Consider the following 26,960-nt stretch of genomic DNA (forward strand, 5'->3'; position numbering starts at 1 on the left):
TGCGTCATCAATACAGCGACAAGTTGTCGCCAACAAGGTGTAGGTGCTCATCTTCAGAAAGAAGGATGTTGTCAAGTCTGCTGATAGTGCTGTACAACGTCGATCATTCGAATGGCACGCAGGAAGGACTAAATGACGAAGTGTAGGTTACTTTCAAAAATTACTTTTTTATTGCAGTTTAGATTCACTTTCATTACTTTTTGAAATAATTAATAAGGTAAGGTGACTACTTTCGGCCAAATGTAATTCGTAATGTAACTTTACAGTGTTAAAGTTTTTGAGAAGTAATTAATAATGCACTCTGTAAACGTTTCTAGTAATTTTGCCATCCCTGATATCTGTGACTGAAAATTCCACATAGGTTAAGCCATTATTTCCTCTTTGTTGCAAATAGTGTACAACTATTCAATCAAACAACTATACTTTCACCTGAAACCATACAAAATTGCAAATATGTGTTTCCCTGTTTCGGCACATCCCTCACGCTGTCACAGTTTGAACAGCGCTTAGCGGTGTGTCGCTACATTCATGCGAAAAAGACGTTTTCTTTTTTTTTTTTCAAAGTCAGAACTACTTCACTACTGCACTCATCAGTATAGGATACTCTCAAAATATGAAGGTGAATACGATGAACTTGTTTTTTTTTTCGCTGATCAGTGTACATGTACAGACAATCCAGTAAGCAGAAACACTTGTAAAGCGTGTTTTCGCTCAGGGCAGATCTTATGTTGCGTCTTTTCCATGGCGATAGGAGATTACACGGTACAGATAAAAAGGCCAGAATGTCATAGCGATGCCATGAATTTTCGTACCATAAGTTATGAAGTCTATGAAATGAAAGTAGAGCGCCGCATGAACCTTCCAATTGCATTCACTGCATACTGCACTCAAACATGTGCGCAATTCAGTCAGCAAGAATACCTGTAAAGCGTGCTTTGTCTGTAAAGCAACCATGCTCAGGGCAAAGCTTACTTAGGCTGCCGGCTGTTGTAAGAGAGCGTTAACCGGCGTGTGCTCAGTATCACGATAATATTGCGATGCTCACGCCGATGTATAGCGTCGCCACTGTAGTCTAGCTAATTGAGATACGGTTTAGCATGAAGTTACCTTTTGCATTAGTTAAGCACTGCACCGACACAAGTCTACAAAAACTGGTGGGCAAAGCGACCTTTAAAGCGTGCTATGTATGTACAGCGCATGGGCTCAGGGCAAAACGTATTTTGCGTTCAATATAATGTAGCAGCGCGTTAAAAACCAATGAGAGAAGTATCGGGATTTCACAGTGATGTCACCTCTCCTCATGTAATTCGGATTGAAGCCAAACAAAGAAAGTTGGAGCTTGGTTCGAACATGTCGTTCGCATCTACTGAGCACTGCACTGACACATGAGCCAACCCGGTAAACAAAGCCACCTGTGAAGCATGTTTCACCTGTCAGTGATATGAGCTTGGGGCAGAGTTAATTTTACTCCCCTTCAATTGCAACAGGGCGTTAAACTGCAGTGAGAAAATTTCCGGGTACCTTTGGGATGACACAATTTCATGCAGCATCAGGATCGTAGCTAACCAAATGAAGATAAAGCGTAGCATGAGCTTGCCGTTCGCATTCACTAATCGCTGCACACGCTTGTGCACAGCCTGGTAAGCAACGACACCTGTAAAGCAGGTTTTTACTCTGGAGCATGTGTATTTAACAAAAATTAAACTTCACGTGTTTCAGTTGTTGCAGTCTGTTGAGCGGTTGTGAGTGAAATATTAGAACACCATTTTGATGTCGAAGTTGTACTTAGCATCATGATTGAATTCCAAACATCACTCATCCAAGACCAACGCAGTTCTTCCTTTCTTCATGATTAGATTCCTGGAAATGAAGCTACATCTTTGCATGAAACTTTAGTTTTCTTGCCCACATCTCACGCGTATACGTAGATTTACGGGGCCCCAGGCTAATACTACTGGAACAACTAGACGTTCGCGCAGCACGATAACCACCACCGAGTACACCCCCATCAACTACAGCAACAATAAGAATAACTGACATCAATACATGTATTTTACGTGTATGCAAGTTTAAAGCTGTTTGATGACAGTCAATTCCCTTATTAAAAATTTGTACTAATATCAGTCTCTGGCATTTCAATAAAAGGAGCTTTAGTATTCAACACGTGGATTCAGAAGCATTGAAGCGCTGCTTATTAGCCTTCAAATGAAGAGGTGTGACAGGCCGCAACCAACGTCACTCGCTTCACTAGTAGTTAATACGAAATGAGTCATCCAGATGGAGGCGACGTACGCAGCTTTAATCTACGGAGTCTGTACTCGCACCAGTGCCGCAGTGCCTGATGGTGCGAAGACCCAAGGCTTGCTAGTCACGGCCCTTCCGTGTTTGGACGACGCGCCCGTGACACTTGAACGTCACTTGCAGTGGCTGCGCCTCAACTCTCAACCGACAGGGCCTGCCCCTTCTTCACTAATGAACCGCAGCTAATTGGTTCTTTCCTAACACGGTGGACACATAGAGGGTCGTCTCTACTCTCCTTGTTCCATGCTTCACCCTCCTTTCTCCACGTCTTTCAGCTGTCCGTGCTTCGTTTCTTCATTGGCGTCGTCTTGAAGCTAGGCGAGTTGAACGGCCTCGGCTGTTATAGAGCGGCCACGAAGAGGACGGGATGGCATGGGCGCCTGTAAGAAGGGAGGTTCTTCATCTAACCAAAGCGTCGCTGCCGTCTCGGTCGTGTGTCCTTAACGAGGCCGCCCCCCGGGCCATACCCATCCGATTGAGGGGCCGGCAAGCCAGGAAAAAGGTCCTGCCGTTACGTGACGCGAATTCACGCCACTGTTGTTCTCCGCACTCAAACCGCCTGGACAGTCCACGTTTGTCCCCGTTCACCGTTTATGTAGAGGCTGTTTTGCTTGACAAAAGGCGCGTTGCTTTGTCACACATACACGACTTGTTTTCTAACTTCATTCTTGTCACTTATTTTTCATCCTGTAGTCCACAGTTCTCCATTATAAGCGCTTCCTCTATCGACCTTATCTTCTTTCATTTTCGGGTATATTCATTCGCTTCAGTATACTAAACTTAGGTACTTTACGAAAGTTCTTGTTGTTCGGTCTCTATTATGCACTTTCTCGTCTTTTCAGATTCAAAACTAACATTCTTTTTTCAAAGACACATTTCTTTGAGCACCCATGGTCACTTTCGGAGATGGGCTTTCCTCTATTGTTACGCGCAAACTGCGAAAAAACTCGCGAACGAAATGATGAACGTTCGCTAGCTCAGCTATGGGAATGGGCACTTTTCCTGTGTCTCTTTTTGTGACATTCCATTCTTGCTGGTGTAAACTTTCGCGTGGGCCTTCTTGCTAGACCTTTTTAGTTACTTTCTTTTTGCGCTTCCTCATGCTTACGCTTTTCTCGCACATGTAATTAGAAGAAGCGTTTTCTCAGGAAACGTGTCAAGCCGAAGGGAACGCCGGTATTCTGAGCTGGTAAAAATGGTTACAATCTCTACGTTTTCGCTTATGTAAAACTGAAATCAATAGGTTAAAAAAAGCGTGGACGGTGACTTTGTTCGTGCACTTTTTGCTTTGCACGAACAAATTGCTTGTTCGTGCACTTTCTGCTAAGAAAATTAGAAGTTCTAGAAGGGGATTGATTACTAACATGCGTTTGAGGTTAATAGGAGAAACATGGTAAGAATAATAAAAAAAAATACGGAGACCATTATTCCCAAATGAACAAAATGTTGCTTTTAGAAAAAGAAGACTGCAAATTCAGATTATGATAGCATACTGCAAATAGAGGATGCGATAAAAAGAAAAGAAAAGTGAGGAATAAGTACTAGTTGCTCTGCATGGATAAAAAAAGCTACGCAATGGTTCCGTCAGAATAACGTTAAGGAACGACAAAAAACAGAAATATGAGACGCGGAAAGGCAGGGAGGTTAACCGGAAAGCAAGTATCTGGTTTCGTCTGCACTGGAGAAAGGGTAAGAGCCGACAGAAAAATGAAGAAAAAAATGAGAGAGAGAGAAATCGAGGGAAGAAATAAAGGCAATAAAACAAAGAGAGAGAGAGAGAGTACCGAAAAAGCATTGAAGAAGACCACCAAACTCACAAGTTGAATTGAACACTCATTCTCTGGTTGGTAGAAAAATATGTTAATATGAAGTGAAGTAACACACATAGATACACTGATTTTACGAATTATAATGTTAGGAGCATTTGAGTATCATTTTTAATAATAATAATAATAATAATAATAATAATAATAATAATAATAATAATAATAATAATAATAATAATAATAATAATAATAATAATACTCGGAACCAGTTATGATTAGGAGGGACGCCGTAATGAAGGGCTCCGAAAATTTTGATTATCGGGTGTTGTTTAACTTGTACTGACATTTCATTGAGGCAAACTACCATTTTTTACCAAAAATAATAGTACATTCCTGGGTAGGGATATGTTACCATGTACAAACTTGCTTTGAAAATAAAGTACCCGACTTCGTTTTGAAAATGTTCGTGGGCTTATTTATTTAACATATCTTTTGGCCTAACTTAAACACTTTTTATTCAAGATGTCAAATTCCAGTGATAAATTAGCCAAAGTGTTCGTGAATAAAATCAAGTGTAAAAACTAATAAAAAATAACATAGGATTCTGCATCTCACTATCGGTACATAGCTCCTACTTCTACCAATTCGAGTAACAGTGGCAAAATTTTTGCACAAAAATAGTATGTGAAAATTAGGAATTATCAGCGATGACAAACCAAACAATATTTGAGGAAATATTATAATAGGAACAAGCTCTTAGGCACTATAGACGCGAAAATGGCGGAGAGAAATGTTCTTACTCAAGCACTATGGCAGAATAAACCACCCGAATTTCTTACTTGCAGCCTTGCATCGTCTGTTCAGCTCCATTCATATGATGCGTCAAGATAACGTGCAGCAGTGACACGCCAATCAGGACATTGCCCGAGGAGATGATGGCAAATCGGAAGTCAGGATAGTGTAGGATACGGGTGATTGCAATACACCTGATAATAAAAGCAGCCTGTAACGATGACATATTGGCTATGTTGCTGACGTATGGCGGAACTCGCAGGATTTCGTCCAGACTGTCGGCCACATTATCGACAGCAGCTAGCTTTGCAGCTATAACGAATGTTTAGAACACACTTCTTAAACATACTTAAAGGAATGCTGCTGAGGAGAAGCAAGCAGAGATTGTTCTGTAAACTAGAGAGATATTGCGTAACAGTATCTCTAACAATGATCGGGTGCTGACGTCACATTGAGAAGTTTAAGGTCCAAGGTGTCAAGTTTATTTCTTAGTTTTATTTTGCAGGAAAAAAAAATAATTACCCAGGGGATAACAATAAAAAGCTGCAAAACAGTAGGCAGCTTGACGAGGTTCCTGCTCCTTGGTTTGGCAACCTCTCCTTGGCACTTCGCTGGTTCAAACATAAAAAAATTTTAATGAAAGGCTTCAACCAAAAACACAAGAACTACGAAAGACAACAAGAAGATGAACATCGTCCAGTGATCTTTTGCAGTCTGTGTCATTTTTATGCACCACAGTTTTTACGGTGTATCGCGATGAACAAGTTCATCCTTACACCCTGCCAAAAGGCTCGAAGTAAAAGGAATTCGTTGAACAGAAATGGTCACTGAAAGGAACTTAATCTAAAACATAGGCTATTGTGAGATAGTTGGCGACAACGACGTCTACTGTTCGATGATGTCGAAGAACTTCACTCCTTCGAAGCATTGCAAGGTGCATATCGCAAGATCTCTTAAGCAAAGCTAACGAGAAACGCATGCCATGGTGTATTGTATTCTCATATAACTTAGGCAAGAAACAGTAGAAAAGGAAAAGCAGGGAAGTTAACCAGCACACGACAACCGGTCAACTACCCTGCACATGAGAGTCAGGCAGGGAGATTGAAGGAGGAAGAGGAAAGAGTGGGAAGAAAGAGATAGTAAACAATGCAACACACACAAACACGCAGTGAGTAGCATTCCCTCGCTCTGGCGTGAAACGTGACGTCACTGTCAAAGCCGCATGTCCAAGAACATTCTTTAAAAAAATCTAAGTAGTGCCTTCACCATCTTCAGGAGCGTTGCGCTTTGTCGATGACATGCAATGACAGTTTCAACAGACATTTGTTTACTGTCTTGGTGTTCTACGACGGACGTCAGTTACTGTCTCTGAACATTAGATACCAAAATGTGGCGTCTCCCCCCAACGACCGGCATCGCAAAGTGCGTTGTCGGCCATTCCAACGCGAAAAGAATAAGATTTTCTGAATACCACCGTAACTATCAGCAATAAAACAATGTGAAGTACAGCTGTTACATATAACATGGAAATTGATATTTAGATTGTTATGCATAGGCTATTCTGACGGGTGGATACCTAATATTTAGAAATAAACTAGACCTGTCAACATGCAAGCTCTTCTTCAGTATCAGCATTTCATAATAAATGGAAATTCGCGGGTGTTTGATTAAAGCAATAAGTCCTAGCTGCTTACTTTTGGTAAAATTGTCCACAAACATCGCGTGAAAAACGTAGTCGTCACGCTTTACGATAGCAAAAAAAAAACAAGTGTGCAAAAACGCGTAACAACCATAGGTCAACTATAGAAGTTGCTCTCAAGCTGTAAATAACGAGCTTCTTTGGTGAAAACGAAAAGAGTGTAAGGTATTCTGTTTCGCGAGGAAGTCCTTCACTTTCTTTACGAATGAGCTGAAAATTTCGAAGCTTGGCCTACTTCCAAGTACCCCGATGCACCGAGGGGTGTTCCATCCAAACGACAAGCGAAACTTGTTTAAAGAAACCCCCGCTTCGTGGTGTTTGATAAACCAGCTAACTTTTCTGTGAAACCTGGTGCAATAACGTCAGCGAGGTTGCGGCGTAACCTTTCTACGAGCTTACGTCGCGCTAACGTTAGCTGGTGGAGAGACCAGTCGGACGGAAATCGTAAGCGTTTGTATGAGTCTGCCGGGGTGATATGGTTTGAGTGGTGCCTTGCCGGTGAGAGCTATAGAACGTTTGGCGCCACGTGGTACATTGCCCCATCATACTGGAAAGTAAACGGGGAGTTCATTACAATGACAACAGGCGTCTCCTCCTGGGAAGTGGCTCGGGAATCTCGGTTCTGTCCGGAGAGATATGTACATTCAGCAAATAGCCAGCCATCATGTGCTTCGCAATTCGAGTCGCCATCTGCCTCAACGCTGAGCTTCGTTTTGAAGAAATACCCAATCCACTTTTCCAGATTTCGTTGAAAAACTTTATGGTTAAGGTATTTTGTAACTGTAGAGACCACCATTTATATTTAACTGAGCAGATATTTCAAAGGAAGCGCCGCTAAATCCAAAGCTTTTTTTCTGTTTCCGCAGACTGGCGGACTTGAACTGCTTAGCTTTTTTTGTGTACTAGGTCAAGGGTTATAGTTTTTTTTTTACTTAGATATATTGTAATTCAAAATCCTATCGCTCGACAGCGCAAACATATAAGTAGCTCATACGTTTGACACGAGTACTTAATCTAGATAAAATGTCTAACGCATGGGCAAACGAAAGAAATCCAGACAAGTTCTGCTGAAGTTTTTTAATAATCACTAATCAAATATACTATCAGGCGCTTTGCCTCCATTAGCCATCTGCAGGCACGTTTGCTTCCCGCTTTGTGAATGCTGTTCATATTCTTCAGTTATTATAGTTAGATAGTAGAAACATGGTAAGAATAATAAAAAAAAATACGGAGACCATTATTCCCAAATGAACAAAATGTTGCTTTTAGAAAAAGAAGACTGCAAATTCAGATTATGATAGCATACTGCAAATAGAGGATGCGATAAAAAGAAAAGAGAAGTGAGGAATAAGTACTAGTTGCTCTGCATGGATAAAAAAAGCTACGCAATGGTTCCGTCAGAATAACGTTAAGGAACGACAAAAAACAGAAATATGAGACGCGGAAAGGCAGGGAGGTTAACCGGAAAGCAAGTATCTGGTTTCGTCTGCACTGGAGAAAGGGTAAGAGCCGACAGAAAAATGAAGAAAAAAATGAGAGAGAGAGAAATCGAGGGAAGAAATAAAGGCAATAAAACAAAGAGAGAGAGAGAGTACCGAAAAAGCATTGAAGAAGACCACCAAACTCACAAGTTGAATTGAACACTCATTCTCTGGTTGGTAGAAAAATATGTTAATATGAAGTGAAGTAACACACATAGATACACTGATTTTACGAATCATAATGTTAGGAGCATTTGAGTATCATTTTTAATAATAATAATAATAATAATAATAATAATAATAATAATAATAATAATAATAATAATAATAATAATAATACTCGGAACCAGTTATGATTAGGAGGGACGCCGTAATGAAGGGCTCCGAAAATTTTGATTATCGGGTGTTGTTTAACTTGTACTGACATTTCATTGAGGCAAACTACCATTTTTTACCAAAAATAATAGTACATTCCTGGGTAGGGATATGTTACCATGTACAAACTTGCTTTGAAAATAAAGTACCCGACTTCGTTTTGAAAATGTTCGTGGGCTTATTTATTTAACATATCTTTTGGCCTAACTTAAACACTTTTTATTCAAGATGTCAAATTCCAGTGATAAATTAGCCAAAGTGTTCGTGAATAAAATCAAGTGTAAAAACTAATAAAAAATAACATAGGATTCTGCATCTCACTATCGGTACATAGCTCCTACTTCTACCAATTCGAGTAACAGTGGCAAAGTTTTTGCACAAAAATAGTATGTGAAAATTAGGAATTATCAGCGATGACAAACCAAACAATATTTGAGGAAATATTATAATAGGAACAAGCTCTTAGGCACTATAGACGCGAAAATGGCGGAGAGAAATGTTCTTACTCAAGCACTATGGCAGAATAAACCACCCGAATTTCTTACTTGCAGCCTTGCATCGTCTGTTCAGCTCCATTCATATGATGCGTCAAGATAACGTGCAGCAGTGACACGCCAATCAGGACATTGCCCGAGGAGATGATGGCAAATCGGAAGTCAGGATAGTGTAGGATACGGGTGATTGCAATACACCTGATAATAAAAGCAGCCTGTAACGATGACATATTGGCTATGTTGCTGACGTATGGCGGAACTCGCAGGATTTCGTCCAGACTGTCGGCCACATTATCGACAGCAGCTAGCTTTGCAGCTATAACGAATGTTTAGAACACACTTCTTAAACATACTTAAAGGAATGCTGCTGAGGAGAAGCAAGCAGAGATTGTTCTGTAAACTAGAGAGATATTGCGTAACAGTATCTCTAACAATGATCGCGTGCTGACGTCACATTGCAAAGTTTAAGGTCCAAGGTTTCAAGTTTATTTCTCATTTTCCTTTTGCAGAAAAAAAAAGAAATCCCAAGAAAAAGAACAAAAAGCTGCAAAACAGCATGCAGCTTGACGAGGTTCCTGATCCTTGGTTTGGTGACCTCTCCTTGGCTCTTCGCTCGTTCAAACATGATAAAATTCTGATGAAAGTCTCCAACCAAAAATACAAGGACTACGAAAGACAACAAGAAGATGAACATCGTCCAGTCATTTTTTTCAGTCTGTGTCATTTTTATGCACCACAGTTTTTACGGTGTATCGCGATGAACAAGCTCATTCTTACACCCTGTCAAAAGGCTCGAAGTAAAAGGAATCCGTTGAACAGAGATGGTCCCTGAAAGAAACTTAATCTAAAACATGGGCTATTGTGAGATAGTTGGCGACAACGACGTCTACTGTTCGATGATGTCGAAGAACTTCACTCCTTCGAAGCATTGCAAGGTGCATATCGCAAGATCTCTTAAGCAAAGCTAACGAGAAACGCATGCCTTGGTGTATTGTATTCTCATATAACTTAGGCAAGAAACAGTAGAAAAGGAAAAGCAGGGAAGTTAACCAGCACACGACAACCGGTCAACTACCCTGCACATGAGAGTCAGGCAGGGAGATTGAAGGAGGAAGAGGAAAGAGTGGGAAGAAAGAGATAGTAAAAAATGCAACACACACAAACACGCAGTGAGTAGCATTCCCTCGCTCTGGCGTGAAACGTGACGTCACTGTCAAAGCCGCATGTCCAAGTACATTCTTTCGAAAAATCTCAGTAGTGCCTTCACCATCTTCAGGAGCGTTGCGCTTTGTCGATGACATGCAATGATAGTTTCGACGGACATTTGTCTATTGTCTTGGTGTTCTACGACGGACGTCAGTTACCGTCTCTGAACATTAGACACGAAAATGTAGCGTCTCCCCACAACGACCGGCATCACAAAGTGCGTTGTCGGCCATTCCAACGCGGAAGGAATAAAATTTTCTGAATACCACCGTAACTATCAGCAATGAAACAATGTTGCAGCTTTTCCGTGAAGTGCAGCTGTTACATATACCACGGAAATTGATATTTAGATTGTTATGCATAGGCTATTTCTGACGGGTGCGTCAAAAGTTGGATGTAACAGCTTGTTGCTTTTGGATTACGCAGTAGTGATTTCATTCAAGTTAGCTAATCTTTTTTTTACAGATCGAGATTTTTTATGGTGTCATGAAGACACCGAACGAATGAGTGTTTGGCACGGTGCAGTCAAGAAAATCACACACGCACACACACAAATATATGTCAACATGTCGAAATTAGATACAGCGGCTAGGACATTAATCCTCAGGCCAGTTCCATTAGGTGTGTTAGCAAACCATCATTAAATGTGTGAAGCAGCGCGAACGTAATTTTCTTCTGTATTTTCTGGTCATTTGTACTGATGCGCACTTTCGAGTAACTTTGAGAATTAAAAATCACAATGTACTGCAAGTAAGATCCTAGTAGGAACGATATTACACAATTAAATCATGAATTTGGCGTGCCGCAAGAACGCATTGGCGATAAAATGAATGACCTGGGTGAATGGCACAGTTACATATTATATCCAAAAACCATTCAACGCATACCTACGAAATCATGTTAGGTTTTACCAAGCTCGTTAATCGTGAAGTTGTTTAGCCTGACAGTACGACCAACTGCACAAGAATTAGAGCCGGCTTCACAACTAGAAAAATAGTTCTTCCGGTGCGAACGGTACCCACTCGGAGTTTCAGCTATTGTGATTGAAGGCAAAGTTGCCACCATTATTTTTCGGTGATTGGTACTCTAAAAAAGAAGTATAGCCAAAGTTAGTTGCCGTATATTAACTTTTATATTTGAAATGAACCTAATATTTAGAAATAAACTAGACCTGTCAACATGCAAGCTCTTCTATAGTATCAGCCTTTCATAATAAATGAATATTTACGTGTGTTTGATTAAAGCAATTAGTTATAGCTGCTTACTTTTGGGTAAATTGTCCAGAAACATTGCGTGAAAAACGTAGTCGTCACGCTTTACGATAGCAAAAAAAAAAACAAGTGTGCAAAAATGCGTAACAACCATAGGTCAACTATTGAAGTTGCTCTCAAGCTGTAAATAACGAGCTTCTTTGGTAAATGAAAAGAGTGTAAGGTATTCTGTTTCGCGAGGAAGTCCTTCACTTTCTGTACGAATGAGCTGAAAATTTCGAAACTTGGCCTACTTCCAAGTACCCCGATGAACCGAGGGGTGTTCCATCCAAACGACAAGCGAAACGTGTTTAAAGCTCTTTTTTTTTTGTTTGCGACCACTGCAGAAATTGCTCACGCTTGGATTCCTGCACTTTATTTGTGCTTGCCATTGCATACATTACGCTTTTATTATCCAGCAATGACGATTCGTGTGAAGTAAAGATTGTCAGGTGCACTCCTTGCAGTGCATCGCTAAGTGTGAACAAGAGGCCCCCTTTAGTGAACTCTCATGTTCACAAAGGCGCACATTCAGGCTTCGACCCGTCTGACCGACGTATTCATTTCCACATGTGAAAGGAGTTCCGTACACAGCATTTTTTTTGCACTCAACGTACCTCCTGCCATGTTTTATGCTACATCTGTCTTATTCTCCTATTCCTTTCTTGTTGGCTAGCCTTTCTACTGCTGGGCAAATCTTCAATAATTTGTTTTAAGCTGAAAAGACAACCCGCATGCCATACCTTAGGGCAACTTTTTTCTACCGATGTGAAATGTTGTGCAGATACGGGATGACCACTGTCCGCTCTTTTTCACCCTCAACGATTGCGTCCAGACTTACTTGCTTGCCAACTTCATGTGTCTGTTGAAGTAGTACAATTACGCAATTTCTATTGAAGGTAATTGTTGATAGACAAAAAAACAGCTGCAGGTACAATATATGTCGAAAAGTCTACTAACAACTCTTTTCCTTCTTGTACCATGAGCATTAATCCAAGGCTCAATATCGGTTGCATGGAGAAACTGACTCCTCTAATAACAGATGCCTCAGCTTAAGTGTCGATTGTACAAAACAGTCAAACATATACAGAAAGACTACTGTACAGATGAAACGACTGTGTCGTATGAAGGTTGCTGTGGCCAAAACATAAATAAATCTTTTTCTATAGCACTCGTAGGAGTGGGAAAAATAAGAAAGAAAGAAAGCAAGAATGTGGAAAAGCACAGCAGGAATGTTACGAAATCCGGAATGAATTTTACGTCTGAACTAGTGTTTGAAAGTGATTGCTTGTTATCACCCGCACTTCGCACAGGAAGGCGGCTGAGCTTGTTTAACATGCACTGCACAAGACACACACTCCACATGCACACTTAGTAACTAAAAGGCCCCTTAAATAACCAGCATCCAGTTCCTTAGTTTTAACGTTTTCTGATGTTACGAACGCCACTGAGAAACTTCTGCTAGACTTTAACATTGGAAACTAAAGTTTCAGGCCTATTATTTGTGTAAGATTAACCTGCGTGTTCGCATTTCGGTTTTATGAAAACCTGTGAACATACTCTCACCGTGGCTGAAACATGCGGTGAAAGTACGTCTTGGGTGAATTAAGAGCGATAGATGAAATAACGTTATGTTACTTCAGTGACACCATCTGCGCGAAACCTGTATAGTAACAAACCTGAATTTTCAAAGTGAATGAGGGATGAAATTCGCTGGGACAATTTTTAAGAATATACAAAGCGAAATTAAAAAAAAACGCTGTATTATCCTTCTTTTATTTCGTATTAGAGTTTTGGAGTTAAAAAAAAATTCCCGTTGCATGCGCGCAAGAGCAAACTTATAATGAACGCTTGCTATACTGTTGCTGCGCGCATAGGATTAGAATAATGATTGAGGTCTTGTAAAAGTTAGATTATAGAATAATTTCATTTGGCTCGCGGATAAATGCTTCGCCACGTAATAAGATATTTATCAAGGCAGCCCCTTTTTTAATCTTCTCTGCTCGTGCTCATCATCTGTTTTCCTTCCTCGGTCAGCGAAAGAAAGCTGCAACATGTCATCTTGTCGAAATTGATCCATAATTAGCTAGTGGTCTGAGACCTCGTCACTACTCTCTTTTTATACCCGAGGTCCCGGGTTATGATTAGGGTGCCATGTTACAACATTTAAGACGTGTGCTTTTTAGTCGCGGCACAGTTGAAAAATACAACCAAAAATAAATTAGAGGACAAAACTTGCGCGAGGGTTGGAGGTTGATGTAATGTTTCGTTTTTTCTTTTCTTTTCAGGACCTCCCCTCTGCTCCGTGCTTCATCGACCTCTCAGATTTCAATGCAGAAACCTTAACAAAAAATAAAAAAAGGAGTACCTGAGAAACTTAATTGCGCTCTAAGGCCTAAGAGGATTAGTGGTAACCGATTCCCAGCGTAGGGCAAAACGAGTAGAGTTCTTTTCTGACCATGAGACATTATAGCACGATTAGCGCGTAATGTTATTCCATGCAAGATCTCTATTTAGTATAGTCTGTACTCTTTTGTTAGGTCTTCATGGTAATTGATAGCGTTTTGTTTATTACAAGCGCCAAGTATGTTTATTTACTTATTTTATCATACTGAGAGCTGAAGTCGCTGGTCCAAAGCAGGAGGGGCATACCTACATACCAACATCATCATGAACAAGCGTAATCACAAACTACACATTTCAAAAAAGGTCTTAAAAAACGTTGCACGTACACGCATCACCACAATGACCCGTTCTCAGGTAAGATTACAAGCAACACACAAATTAAAAAAATAAAATAAAGATATAACTGTGTACAAGATGCTGGCCTTAGTCACAAAGCACTTAAAGGTTATCATGACAAATTTAGTGTTTTTCTCAACATTTTACATCTGTGCGTAATCCAAGTGTTAACGCGATAGCGTCAAATAGCCTGTATTGAGGAAATTCCGGAGTCGGCGTCGTTGGTTGAAAGCAAAAAATCAGCGTTATTCGTGAGCAAAAAATTAAACTTTTTGCAGACAAATAAATATTAAAAAATCAGTTAGCAGAAATCGAGTCCAGCAGTTATGCGTGGCAAACAGGTGTCATACTACAGCGCCAAGCTTGTGCTTTATATGATTTCAGAAAAAAAAATAAACCTATACGAACGTCTTGTAGTACGAGTCAGTATCGCACGCAATGTTGTGTGGCAGCAGCGCAGAATCGCACCAGTCGTGAAAACGCGAATTCTGCGACGAAATGGTTGGTTTACAGTTCCACCAATCACAAAGCACTCATTCATAATAATTATCATTTTCAGCTCCAACATTAAATATGTTCACAGCTTCGCGGGTGCACGTGTAGTGAGTATTTCACCTATTCGCAAGAGGAAGAACTTCGGCGTAGCAGACACTTCAAAACTATACTTGCAATGCCATGCTAGTAGAGTTTAAAAGACCACTTTTACGCGCAGCAACGTTTCTTTCCTTTTGACCTGGTCTCCACCAAAAATTGAAGCCAGGTCTGCGATTGAGAAGCCATTGCTAATGGGGCCCAATCACACCATGCGTTCAAATCTTGAAGATCAAGTACAAATGTCCTCCAGTTTCGCACCTCATTACATCACTTGACAATGACGAAATAAAAGAACAATCTAGTTGAAGCCGTCGGGAAGCATAAGGCTCACGTAAGCGGATGTATTTGCATGTTTTTTTTTCAATGAAGATGTCAGAACGCAAGTAGACATTTTATTGCATGATTTCTTCTAAATTAGTGTTATTTTTTATTTATATAGATTGGCTAATGCGGCTGCGAATTCACATGGTTAAATAGCACTTCTGGACAAGGTATGGCTGTATTCGTAAACTTTGTGACTTTTTTTTTTACTAACAATATGGCCTTACAAGAAGGGAGCAATGTCGGTATGGGAAGTGATTAAAAATGCATAACTATAATAACTGAAGAATATGAACAGCATTCACAAAGCGGGAAGCAAACGTGCCTGCAGATGGCTAATGGAGGCAAAGCGCCTGATAGTATATTTGATTAGTGATTATTAAAAAACTTCAGCAAAACTTGTCTGGATTTCTTTCGTTTGCCCATGCGTTAGACATTTTATCTAGATTAAGTACTCGTGTCAAACGTATGAGCTACTTATATGTTTGCGCTGTCGAGCGATAGGATTTTGAATTACAATATATCTAAGTAAAAAAAACTATAACCTTTGACCTAGTCCACAAAAAAGTTAAGCAGTTCAAGTCCGCCAGTCGGCGGAAACAGAAAAAAAGCTTTATATTTAGCGGCGCTTCCTTTGAAATATCTGCTCAGTTAAATATAAATGGTGGTCTCTACAGGTACAAAATACCTTAACCATAAAGTTTTTCAACGAAAGCTGGAAAAGTGGATTGGGTATTTCTTTAAAACGAAGCTCAGCGTTGAGGCAGATGGCGACTCGAATTGCGAAGCACATGATGGCTGGCTATTTGCTGAATGTACATATCTCTCCGGACAGAACCGAGATTCCCGAGCCACTTCCCAGGAGGAGACGCCTGTCGTCACTGTAATGAACCCCCCGTTCACCTTCCAGTATGATGGGGAAATGTACCACGTGGCGCAGAACGTTCTATAGCTCTCACCGGCAAGGCCCCACTCAAACCAGTATCACCACGGCTGGCTCATACAAACGCTTACAATTTCCGTCTGACTGGTCTCTCCACCGTCTAACGTTAGCTCGACGTAAGCTCGTAGAAAGTTTACGCCGCAACCTCGCTGACGTTATTGCACCAGGTTTCACGAAAAGTTAGCTGGGTTTATCAAACACCACGAAGCAGGGGTTTCCATCACAACGTGAACGAAAACAAGAATCAGAACGAGGGCGCGGTACTCTGAAAAGTAAGCCGTAATATGAACAAGAACAAAATGGCGTAGTAGCAAGCTTACTGTCGACCTGAGCGACAATCTTCCCCTAATTCCCAGACGAATGGGGCCGACATATGAAGCGTGCGCGGGCAGTGCTGTGCCGCGTTTGTTTCACTCTCTTCTGGGCAATTGCGCAAAGGACTCCACGATGACATTTATCCTCCCCGAGCAGCGAGACTCAGTTAATATCAACAGCGAAATCCTTGTTCCCGTTCCTGTTATTCTTTTGCCGAGTCGGAGCCGCCTTTCTTATTGCCCTTTCAGTCTGTAAAAAGATATAGCCCCTTTATGAAGAAGGAAAACTTCTCGGTGACGTATATAGCCCGAGAATGTCGTCGTCGACGTGCTCGGGCACCGAGAGTTTTGGCGCGCAATCACGGTTAGCCTGGCGCAGTGAGACAGCAGCTGACATGGCGGGGGAGCAAACGTTAGGATGAATGAGAGGTCGCGAAGAGAGCGGAGGGTGCTATTGAGGTTTGGCGGAAACACGGCGAAATAACGCTACTGCAGGCCTGGGAGAATGAGGATGAGGAGGCCGAGATGGGGGGGGGGGGGGGAGGGTGAGCGTGTAAAAATCTCTACGACACAGGAGGTCAGACGAAGCTAAGAAAGAGCAGAAACGACGAGACGTGGTAGAAGTAAAAGGAGTCGAGCCCTGGCGGGATATCCAGTGCAAGACGATGCCGCCGCGCGGCGCGGCGTCCGGCTGAGAAATCGGACGCTGCCGTATGAGCAAACAGCAACGAAGCCAGTCACCTCTCGCCCAGACACACATTCACCCAAAAGTTTCGGCCATGCTTCCTTCTTGCCTCCCTCGCTCCTCTCCCGCCTCCCACTTCTCTATATCCATGGCGCACGCTCGGATTCCCGTTCCGCACGGCCAGCCAATTCCGCAGGCACAGTGGACATGTCTCCAAGGTTCGCCGCTAGGAGAAAGCTCTCCCCACCCACGTCCGGTCTTTCTTTCGCCGTCCGTTACTGCTGCTGCTGCTGCTAGTTCCTTTCTTGGCTGCTTCGAGGAGAACGCGTCGACAAAAGAACGCTCCGGGCCGCGGATAGAGCACAAACAATGCCATCCGTCAGCGGAGCGGCAGCTCGCTTTTTTCCTCCCTAAGATTGCTCCCCCCTCCTCGTGCCTTTTGTGCTCCTTCAGGGTATGCTTCCTCTTGTTTCACGTGGAGTCGCATGCATATATATATGCACGCGCGCCGGCCAGCGGACCACGGGCGAGCAGCGATCCGCTGCTACGACGACCCGCCTCAGGCCTTCTTTCTTCTGTCTTATATAAGGCGCGCAAGAAGCCGGCTGCTTTGCGGACACATGGCTGGGAATGCGGCAACCATGCTACCATCGGCACAAGGCCCTGACGGACCTATCGTTCCCCCCTTGTCCCTTTTTTTCGCAGCATATATCAGTGTGCAGTTGAATGTATGCATGCGTCCGGAGGCTTAGAACGAAAGCGAGAAAGATACGTCAGCGGATGTTGAGTGTTCTACAAGACGCAACCACCACAGTGAGGGAGTGCCTCGCATGCTGTCTTGTATTGTTTATGTTTATTCGCTTTGTTTCATATGCATGAGGGACCTGAGTTTGTTACACGAGGCTGAGGACGTGTGCGCAGGCTTGATGCGACGTGTGAACGTCAATCCATCGTGTTTCTTTTTCTTCGTCATCCTCGAATAGGATGTTTGCTGGAAGACGTGACGCTCAGAAATGCAGGATATTGCCGTGTTTCACGGCATGGCAGCCGTCAATGATACAGGACGAGGCCTCCTTTGTAATATCGGATGGGGAGTTATCAGTACTTCGAACGCTTTTTTGCACGCTTTCTCAAAGACAACATACACTGTCTCGTGTCTGACCATGAACATTTGCATCTGTAACTTGTCGAAATATTCCTAATGCATCTTACTTCGTGCTTCAATGCTCGCACTTTCACTCCATGTTCCGTGGAACGTGAGGTGTAGTGCAACCGATTGTGCTTCTTTCAATAACCAGCGATCTTAGTTCTTGCCATATTTACGTAGGGAAACTTGTCAGACATTTTCAAAAACAAACCTTCATAACCTTGATCCCCAAGAAAGATTACCAAAAAAAGAAACTGAACAATACAAACTAACTACGAAAACCTCGGTCTATTTTTTTAAATATGACATTGAGGTCCTAATTACTACATAATGACTGCAGTAACGCTGTGGACTACCTGATAATTATAGTATGGCTTTATTTGTCACTTTTTTTTGCTATTACACACAGGCTATAATATGTTTTCGCGGAAATGTGAAATTTGATTAGTGCAATTGAGATGAAGTTTCTGCTTTTGCCCTTTCCTGATTGTGGCGTCCCCACGACGTCCAAAAAGAAAGTATGACCCGCCAAATATGCATTTTGCTCACATTTTCAGGAGAATCGATTTGCTTTATAATCATCAGACGTGTGAAGCCGGAAACTGCCTCGGCTAATTACCGACGCTAGATACGGCGATAGGTCATTCCCTCTCTCTCTCCCGCCCTTCATGAGGATGGAAATCAATCTTAACGTACGCCGTATACGTAAACATAGCAAATATCTACGACGAAAATATGGTTTCAAATTGTTTGGCTGTGTGGAATGGCATAGTTTGCATACCGCTGGAACACAATGCCCCCGCAACACCCGAAGCAAACATCCAACAACAATAACATACATGCGACAAAGAATACAATAGTATTTTGTCGTCTCTTTAGCTCTCTAAAAAACAACACACTGGTTTTTGACTTTCTAGTACGGCCTTTACGAGGATCCTCTGCTGTTGCGACGAACATCATGTGGGAGCCTGTTCAGGTACTACAATATGTTTGATTTTCTGTTTGTTATTAAGCAATGTGCAGAATGTGGTACCATTCAGTGCTCTTCGGAAATAAAGAAAGCGAAGGTAAATAATATCAGGCGCTGGTATTGTTGGTTGACTCTACTTTTAGACCACAACCAGCTTCCCCTTCGTGAGTCTTCCGAAGCTTCCTGGAAGTTTCAATAGTTTAACACGTCTAAAGTGTCTTTGATGTCCTATACTATACTACGGCAGCATAATATTCATAAGTCTTTGTATGAACAATGCCAGGATGCCACTTAACAGGGCTTTTACACAGGTTACAACGCAATAATAAAAAAAAAGATATGAAAAAAACAAAGAATTAAGAGTGCGTCTGAAGGCAGCGTGTTCTCATCGTTGCTCATTAACGCTGCTTCACTCGACCAAATTTGCTCTTGCTTGAATGCATTATAAGTGCCGCAACGGTATGAAACAAAGTAAACGAAGCTTTTCAGTCAACAAGGAAATAAATACAGAAACGAAGAAAACCTCGAGACGCGCGGGCTAAGTCTACCTATGCGTTTCACGGTGGCGCGAGGTAATTACTCCTGGCTTAGCGATCTCACAGGAAGGAGGTACTTCGAGACGAACAGCCAGCTAGTACAGAGGGCGGTGCAGTGCCGCAGCATCTGCTCCAGTCGTGATGGTGGTGGCCATAGCCTCGGCCTAATGGCGAAGCCTTTTATGTGACCGGGGCCTAATGGCTTATCAGGCCCTAGACGCCTGCGACAGGGATGGAGCTATTGCTCCGTTGCCCCAGCTAGAGTATTTTTGGTGGCCTGCAGTGATCTTGTTGCTCCCCCTATAAACGAGCCCACCCTCCATCCAGCACCGCTAAAGCGCAGCAAGCATCCGGAAACAGCCGTAGCAGCAGCAGCAGCGTTCGGCACTGCACACGCGACTAGTGCTGAGTAAGCGGTCCGGCCCCCAAGTCGCGGTGTACGCCGAACCCCCAGCGATCCCGCTTCAGAGCCGGAAAGGTGATGAAGTAAACAAGCCAGGGTTAATTAGGCGGCGCATAAAAACGATTTCCACCCTCCCATCCTCTGCTCCGTTGCTATGCCCTCGTTGGATCCCTTGATTTCGGCGCTGTCTCTCGCGTGGTTTTTTGCCCTTGCTTCGTGGGCTTGCTGAGAGCAGGATTTTCCTTTATACGCGGATTCATGTGTTTTGTGTATTCAACCTTGTGAACTGCCGTGACAGCACCTGAAAAAATAATCACGGCATATGCCAGTTTGTTCCTAGGCACTTTTTACTTCAAATAGTGCTAGTTTCATCAGCTATCCTGCTTGCAAGCAACAATAAAGCTAGCTCTGGGAATGAAAAATAAAGAAACAAATTTTCATATCAACGATGTTAGTAGAACCATTAAAAAGTTTATTGAGCATGTCAGTGTTCAATAAACTGAGATTCGTGGCTGGTGGTCCAGTTGGTATAATTAATGAGTTTCTGAAGAACCCAGTTAACTACGGGTCATTATAGATGCAATATAAGTTACGACATTTGCCTTCTTTGAACCTCCTTTGGGGTGTTTATGTGAAAGAAGCATTACCGAAAAGTATAATACAAGTTAAAAACTACTCTAAAATGAAATCACTTCCTGTGATTGGAAAAGAAAACAACGCTACCATACTAAAAAGGACAAACTTCTTTAGTGTGCTGGAACAAGGATTTCGAGATTTTCGCTAGTAATAGCACTGTCATGAACATGTAGAGCCTAATGTTTTATCTGACGATAAAAGCAACTCTCCGTATTTGTTGTCAATTGAGGCCTTATATGCACCCATTAATGATACTAGAGAGAATCTCTGTCAACCACCTCATTCTGTTATCCTTCTGCTGCTGCGTAAACCAGTATACTGACTCACATATAAAGGATAGATGACCCGTGTTATCAACCCTAAAGTTCACTGTCCTCTCGGCTTGTTTTTTAAAGTATCGTACAGATATGCATCGAATAACACCAAAAATGTCCAAAGCTAAGTGCTCAACCAAAGAGAGGGCAATATTTTTTTTTCTCGTCTACCAGATCTGCGTCTAATTTCTCTCGCATTCGGTTTCAGAACAACCTTTTGGTCGATCTCTCTGATAAGTTCACGATTGCACTATCTCCAGCATACTACAACTAGCCCAGTGTCGTACGGCGAGCTGTCGATCGCGATAAAGCTCGATCGTAATCAAATAAGTAACTCTCTTCTGCAGCTTTCATAAGGTATCTAATCACAATAAAAAAAGTTCAGCCGGATCGGGCCCGATCACGTTCCAAGGTTACCGTGTGACTTTAGTACGAGTTGGCTCTCATGGATATGTGTGCGCACAGATCACTTGAGCCACAAAGTATGCGCAACAACGCATGCAAAAACTAGTGGAAAAAAAGCCTCGGTGAATTCCTCAGAATTAATTTGGGTCACAATTCGGTGCTCAAAAAAAATGAAGTTAGTAAAATAGTACGTGAGCCCACGCTGAACAAATGGAAGTGATATACTCTGAGGAGGAGGAGGAGTAATAGGAGAAATGAAAGGTAGGCAGGTGAACCAGACGTGCGTCCGGTTTGCTACCCTGAACTAGGGAAAGGGGTGAGGGTATGGCGAGCAAAGACAAGCCAGCACAATTTAGAAAGCACAGAGGAAAATTTTTTCACATAACCGACTAATATGTGTGGGAAGGGCTCATCTTTGTTCACTACTCCTTTATACCGGTTTGTTGGATTGAGCGTTTGCCGGGAATCAATCTCTATTTGCCAATGGCGCGATCAAAAATACGCTGTATAATAATAATAATAATAATAATAATAATAATAATAATAATAATAATAATAATAATAATAATAATAATAATAATAATAATAATAATAATAATAATAATAATAATAATAATAATAATAATAATAATAATAATAATAATAATAATAATAATAATAATAATAATAATAATAATAATAATCGTGACTTCATTCTTGGAAGGCAATGTGCTAATAATGAACATAAACAACACGCTGGCTCTGCGTACACCGCACTTCCATGCGAATCAAAATCGAAGTAATGCCAGCACAATATTTGCAAGGTCCCTGAACAGAAATTCATTAACATCGGCTGGGCCGGAAGACATCAAGAATTCGTTCATCCAGAACATGCTTCACTTTCATATGGCAGGACGTTAATTACCAGCGGCCTCCTTTTTTGTCGTAAAACTGTGTTGCACCTAAAGCATATCTGTAATGAACACGAAGCTCTCTCGTTTCGCAATGACAGCAGCAACGAAAGTAATGCAGTTTCGACCGAATTTACCCGCGAGTATATGACAATTATAGGATGCAGTCGGAGACCTACGCTTTTTTTTCTATAAATACAACCAATATTTTTTCTCCCCAGTTGTGACATTTTAAATCTGATAAAAAAGATAGCTGTGTTGGAAAATGTTTAAATGGTCCTCGTTTAGTTTTAGGAACATTGTAACGTAAAACGATGTAAAAGAGGTGCGGCTTGAAAAAAAAAAGTATGAAGGTTTTGCGATTTTATTTCTACTTTGTTCAAATATTTAAATGTCTGTCTCGCAGAACTGAACAGAAAATCGCAAATTGACTGTTCAGCAAACTTAAAGAGAATTAATAATTCGCCTTTTCATTTTCTTGTGCTGCCCTCTGCTGTTTTGGTAAGGTTTTGGTAGGGGCCGGGGTGACTGGCATTGATAGAACTATGACCTTCGAGGCCAGAAGGCCTTTCGCCACATTTCTACTAAGCGAAGTGCTCATGCACCGTAGAATCGAGGAAAAAAAAAGGCGGATTGAGAGCAGTAAATATGAAATGAAAACAATAAAAAATGTCTGCGTGAAACTGAAACGAATGCAAGAACTCGCATGAAAAGTTGACATGGCCTTGTTCTTCAGATATTATTTCAGGACGCGCGATGGCTTGGCGCAAAAGTTAGCACTAAAAAAAGGTCGCTGGCAATTCGTGTATCGATTAATTTTGAGACGACATGCAACAACGTCCGCGGCCTCCTAGTACTTGTGGTTGCGCTAGCGTCGGGAAGATAATGAAAAGGGTTTTCGTGACAGAATGCCATTAAGTGCTCCTTCTTATTAATGCTGAAAGAATCGTCAGTAGGGAAAAAAAATTGCATGCAAGCCGATGTTTCGTATGCAGTGGTTGGCGTTATTCGTAACCCACACGGAGTGCCTCCGTCACATAAATCTCGTCATTACCGCAGAGAAGCTGGTAGTGCCCTGTATTAGACTTATAAGAGAGAAAAAAAAACTAAATAAAATTAGCGCTGTGGAGAGAGCAATGAAGAAAGATAAAACATTGAAGCAAGTCAAAAGGAAAAGGGAGGGACGTAGGAGTTCCCGCAGCACACTTTGCAATGTCAACAGAAAAGAAGCAAAATGCTCAGCGCAGCCACAGTGAAATGAGAGCCCTATGGCCCTCCCCACTGGCGTGATTGTATCAAAAGAGTCGCTGATGATATATGAAGACAAATCACCCGACGTCGCTTGGGCCTCATGCTTTAGAGAAGCTGGATGACCAAAGGAAGAGAGAGGGTGAGAAAGGGTCAGCTCGGGTTTGTGCGTACGTTTTCGTCCACATACTTCCTCCCGGGTCTCTTTTATGAACTGGAACTTGGCAAAACGGTTTCCTCATGGCGGAACAAACTCTAAGAGGCTGCCGGCCAGCTTCCTCTTCGATCGCTGCTGCCATCTTTTCGAGTTGCGTTTCTTCCTGTTGTTCTTCCTTTGTTTTTTTTTTCGTTCTTGGAAATGAAGCGTCTGTGTTCAGGACCAGCTCAGCCATGAGAACAGTCTCTAGGCTATACCCAGAGAAAAGTGGTCTCCGCGCTCGATATCTTGCTGTTCGCTTACACGAGAATTAGTCCAGAAGTCTAGCTTGGAAGAAAGAGGCTCTGCGTTTTATTTTGCTTGCTATCGTGCTTTTTTTATTGCCAGATAATTACAACGAAAACAAGCGTCTTGCTTGTTTTCGTTGTAATTTTTTAACAATAATGAAGCAAATGGATGACGGTTTTACTGTTTCTAGCTTGTTTTAACTGCAAAACAAAAAACAAGTAGCTGAAAATTGCCAACGGGGATGCGAATGAATACATTTCAGCCTTTAGTCGTTCTTGCGCTGAGAAAGCACACATAGAACAGACATGAATAATCAAGTGGCTCTTAGAGGTAATTATTTTTCAATATACGTGACTCTATATGAAGTATATGGGCAAAACAATGAAGGAATTCTAAGCAAGTGAATCATTTTTATGTATATTCTTCTTTTTCCAAATATCAGATGGACAAAACACTAGTGATTGAACTCATTGTCAGAGTCTAAGTGAAACGAAGATAGCTGTAGAGTTTATTAGTCAGAAGCAGCATCAGGAAACGAGACACGCCCGGATTCAGCAGCTGTAGCAGCTGATTAGCAGAGGCATCACTAACGTGGTGCATCTGCCTTGTAAGGCCTTGTATACGAAGAAGGCGATGTAGGCATGAAAGTCATTTTTTTGAAATATAGATAATCTTCAAGTCGTTTTCAAGTGGGAAATTTCACAACTCATGTATTTTAGGCTTAGACGCAGCAAAACATAATTATTTCAATACAAGCACGTCCTTGTGAACAGTTAAGTCCTATTAAAGGGGTTTCAAACATTCGACTATGTGCGGCCCGCAGACCTACCATTTGGTGGCCCACTTGATATGACTGTGCTGCCGATTTGTTTATTATTGAAAAAAGTGTGTTCATAAGCTAGACCATCATGGCTGGTTTCAACAATTTTGTCGTGAGGTATAACCTGTGGTAACCACGTCGTATACATAAGAATGAAAAAAAAAACTCTATTTGGGAATCGGCCTCTTTGATTGAGTGATTTTTTAAATAGGTATTGATACATTGTAGAATTAATGACACCGAATGGTCTCTTGAAATAAGTCATACGTCAGATATCAAACAAGACCTTCAAGATGACAATGTGAGTTCACGTTTTGTACAGCGAACTCCCCTCTCCCTGCTTTTATGCTTTTACCATCGCGATTGCCCTGGCCCTCGGGTGAGTCAATTTTCGAGATTGTGGCCCGTCGGCTGAGGCGAGTTTGAGACTTTCGCTGTATTGTATAGTATTTTGGACAAAAGAAAGCTTTCGAAATTGATGCACGGTATGCCTCTGGGTACGTGAAGACATATGCCTAATGGTTAGAACCGTTCACGCTTGTCTCTGTAGGTGTATCGTGGTGGCATGTAGATGTACTTTTGCTTGTCGGAGAGAGCATCGCATTTTGACTTTTGCCATTTCATTGATTTCTTCTTCAAGTGAACGGCCTTGCTACATAAACGCTTCACCAGAAATCACCAATATTCGATAATATTTGATGCCAGACCAGCGTCCCCTTATTTCTTTCTATCCAAACCCACTGCCTTTCAAAGCTCGACAGCGGGGTTTACCCAGAATGTCTCACTCTTTAACGCAGAATTTATTAACGAAGGACTAGAATATATTGTCACGAGGCCAATACGTGGACTAAACGAACACATTCGATGTTCAGATGAAGCTGTTTATTCGGCCGAACTTGTATCCAGGAAACTGAAGGTGAGATTACAGCAACACACATGTACTGATAGCGCCGAACTGAGCGTCGGCCGGCGATCAACTGACAAGCGGTGAAGCGCGTTGGTATTTATACACGTGGCGTCGAATATTCTAGCGTTATCACTTGGGGCCACTTAGGTTCCAAAATAATGTGTAATGTCCGTGAAGTGAGCGTAACCTTCTGGAACAATGAGGCGCAGTTTGCGCTGAGCATTTCCAGACAGGCTGTGTTGCCGAAAAGGGAATGAAACACAAGTGTAAATAAGAAACGCGCGTGGTAATATCATTGTCATATATAATCAATCGGTATAAGTGAAATGCTAACACGTGTAGAGTTGATAATCTTCGCTGCTCTGTCGTGCAGCGTGTTATTGCGACCATGTCTGGCTGCCCAAGGGGGCATTGACATAAGACCATCCCACACAGAAAAAAAATGCTAAGGCGGCCTAATTTGGCTTGCATTATCTGATTGTCATTTCAACAGAACGAATATGCTAATCTACTTTGATTTCACTTAAACGTGCGCTGCCCTGTAAACGTCTAATAGAAATTACGTGTCCACTTTTAATAAAGAAGACCCTTTGAAAACAACCAGTTCTTTTTTTTTTCAATATTGTCTCCTTTCTTCTCACGTAAAGACGCGACAGTGCACGCAATAGCTTCTGTGTTAAAAGACGAAATGTCATTGCATTCCTGCTCTCTTTTTGGCGACCGCAATTGAGGGGCAGGAAATATTATCAGGTTTAAGGGGGGGGGGGAGACAAATGGGCGGGAGCTTTTCTCCGAGTTTTTTATGCATATTTCGATAGAAAGCTTTTCTTATAAAATATCTTTGTCAATATGACGACAAAGATATTTTTGTTTATTCACTGTCTATCTATGCTACATACTGCCGGCTGATACAAAAAAAAAAAGCTGCATCACAATATTCTTCAAAGTCACCTTCTTGGCACATTGCATGCTTAAGACCTTGCATTCGCATCATTGATGCATCAATGCCGACTACACATTAGAAAAGGGAACGCAGGATTTTAGTGCGAAAACCATTACACGTATCCATGGGATATTTGGTGCGAAGTTTTCTTTCAGCTTGCTGCCTTTGGAAGCAGGTTTTCCTCAGTTTGGTTCATATTGTTTACTAAAAGGATCACCCTGCTTGACATTCGGGCCTCTTTTCTTTCTTTCGTGCAGTTGTTGCCAACGATAAAAGAGAAGAGATGATCTATGAAATTTCAATAACAAAAAGTGGCACGAAAGTTACAGCGTT

The 26,960-nt window shown here is 41.8% G+C and overlaps 1 protein-coding gene across 3 annotated transcripts in view; it reads right to left on the minus strand.

Moving 5' to 3' along the window:
* The window catches only part of LOC142774965 (cell adhesion molecule Dscam1-like), a 492,538-nt gene that overhangs the window by 239,846 nt on the left and 225,732 nt on the right, over positions 1 to 26,960 (minus strand). The window lies entirely within an intron of this gene.

This window comes from Rhipicephalus microplus, chromosome 2 (genome assembly GCF_043290135.1).
Source record: "Rhipicephalus microplus isolate Deutch F79 chromosome 2, USDA_Rmic, whole genome shotgun sequence".
NCBI classification, from domain to species: Eukaryota; Metazoa; Arthropoda; class Arachnida; order Ixodida; family Ixodidae; genus Rhipicephalus; species Rhipicephalus microplus.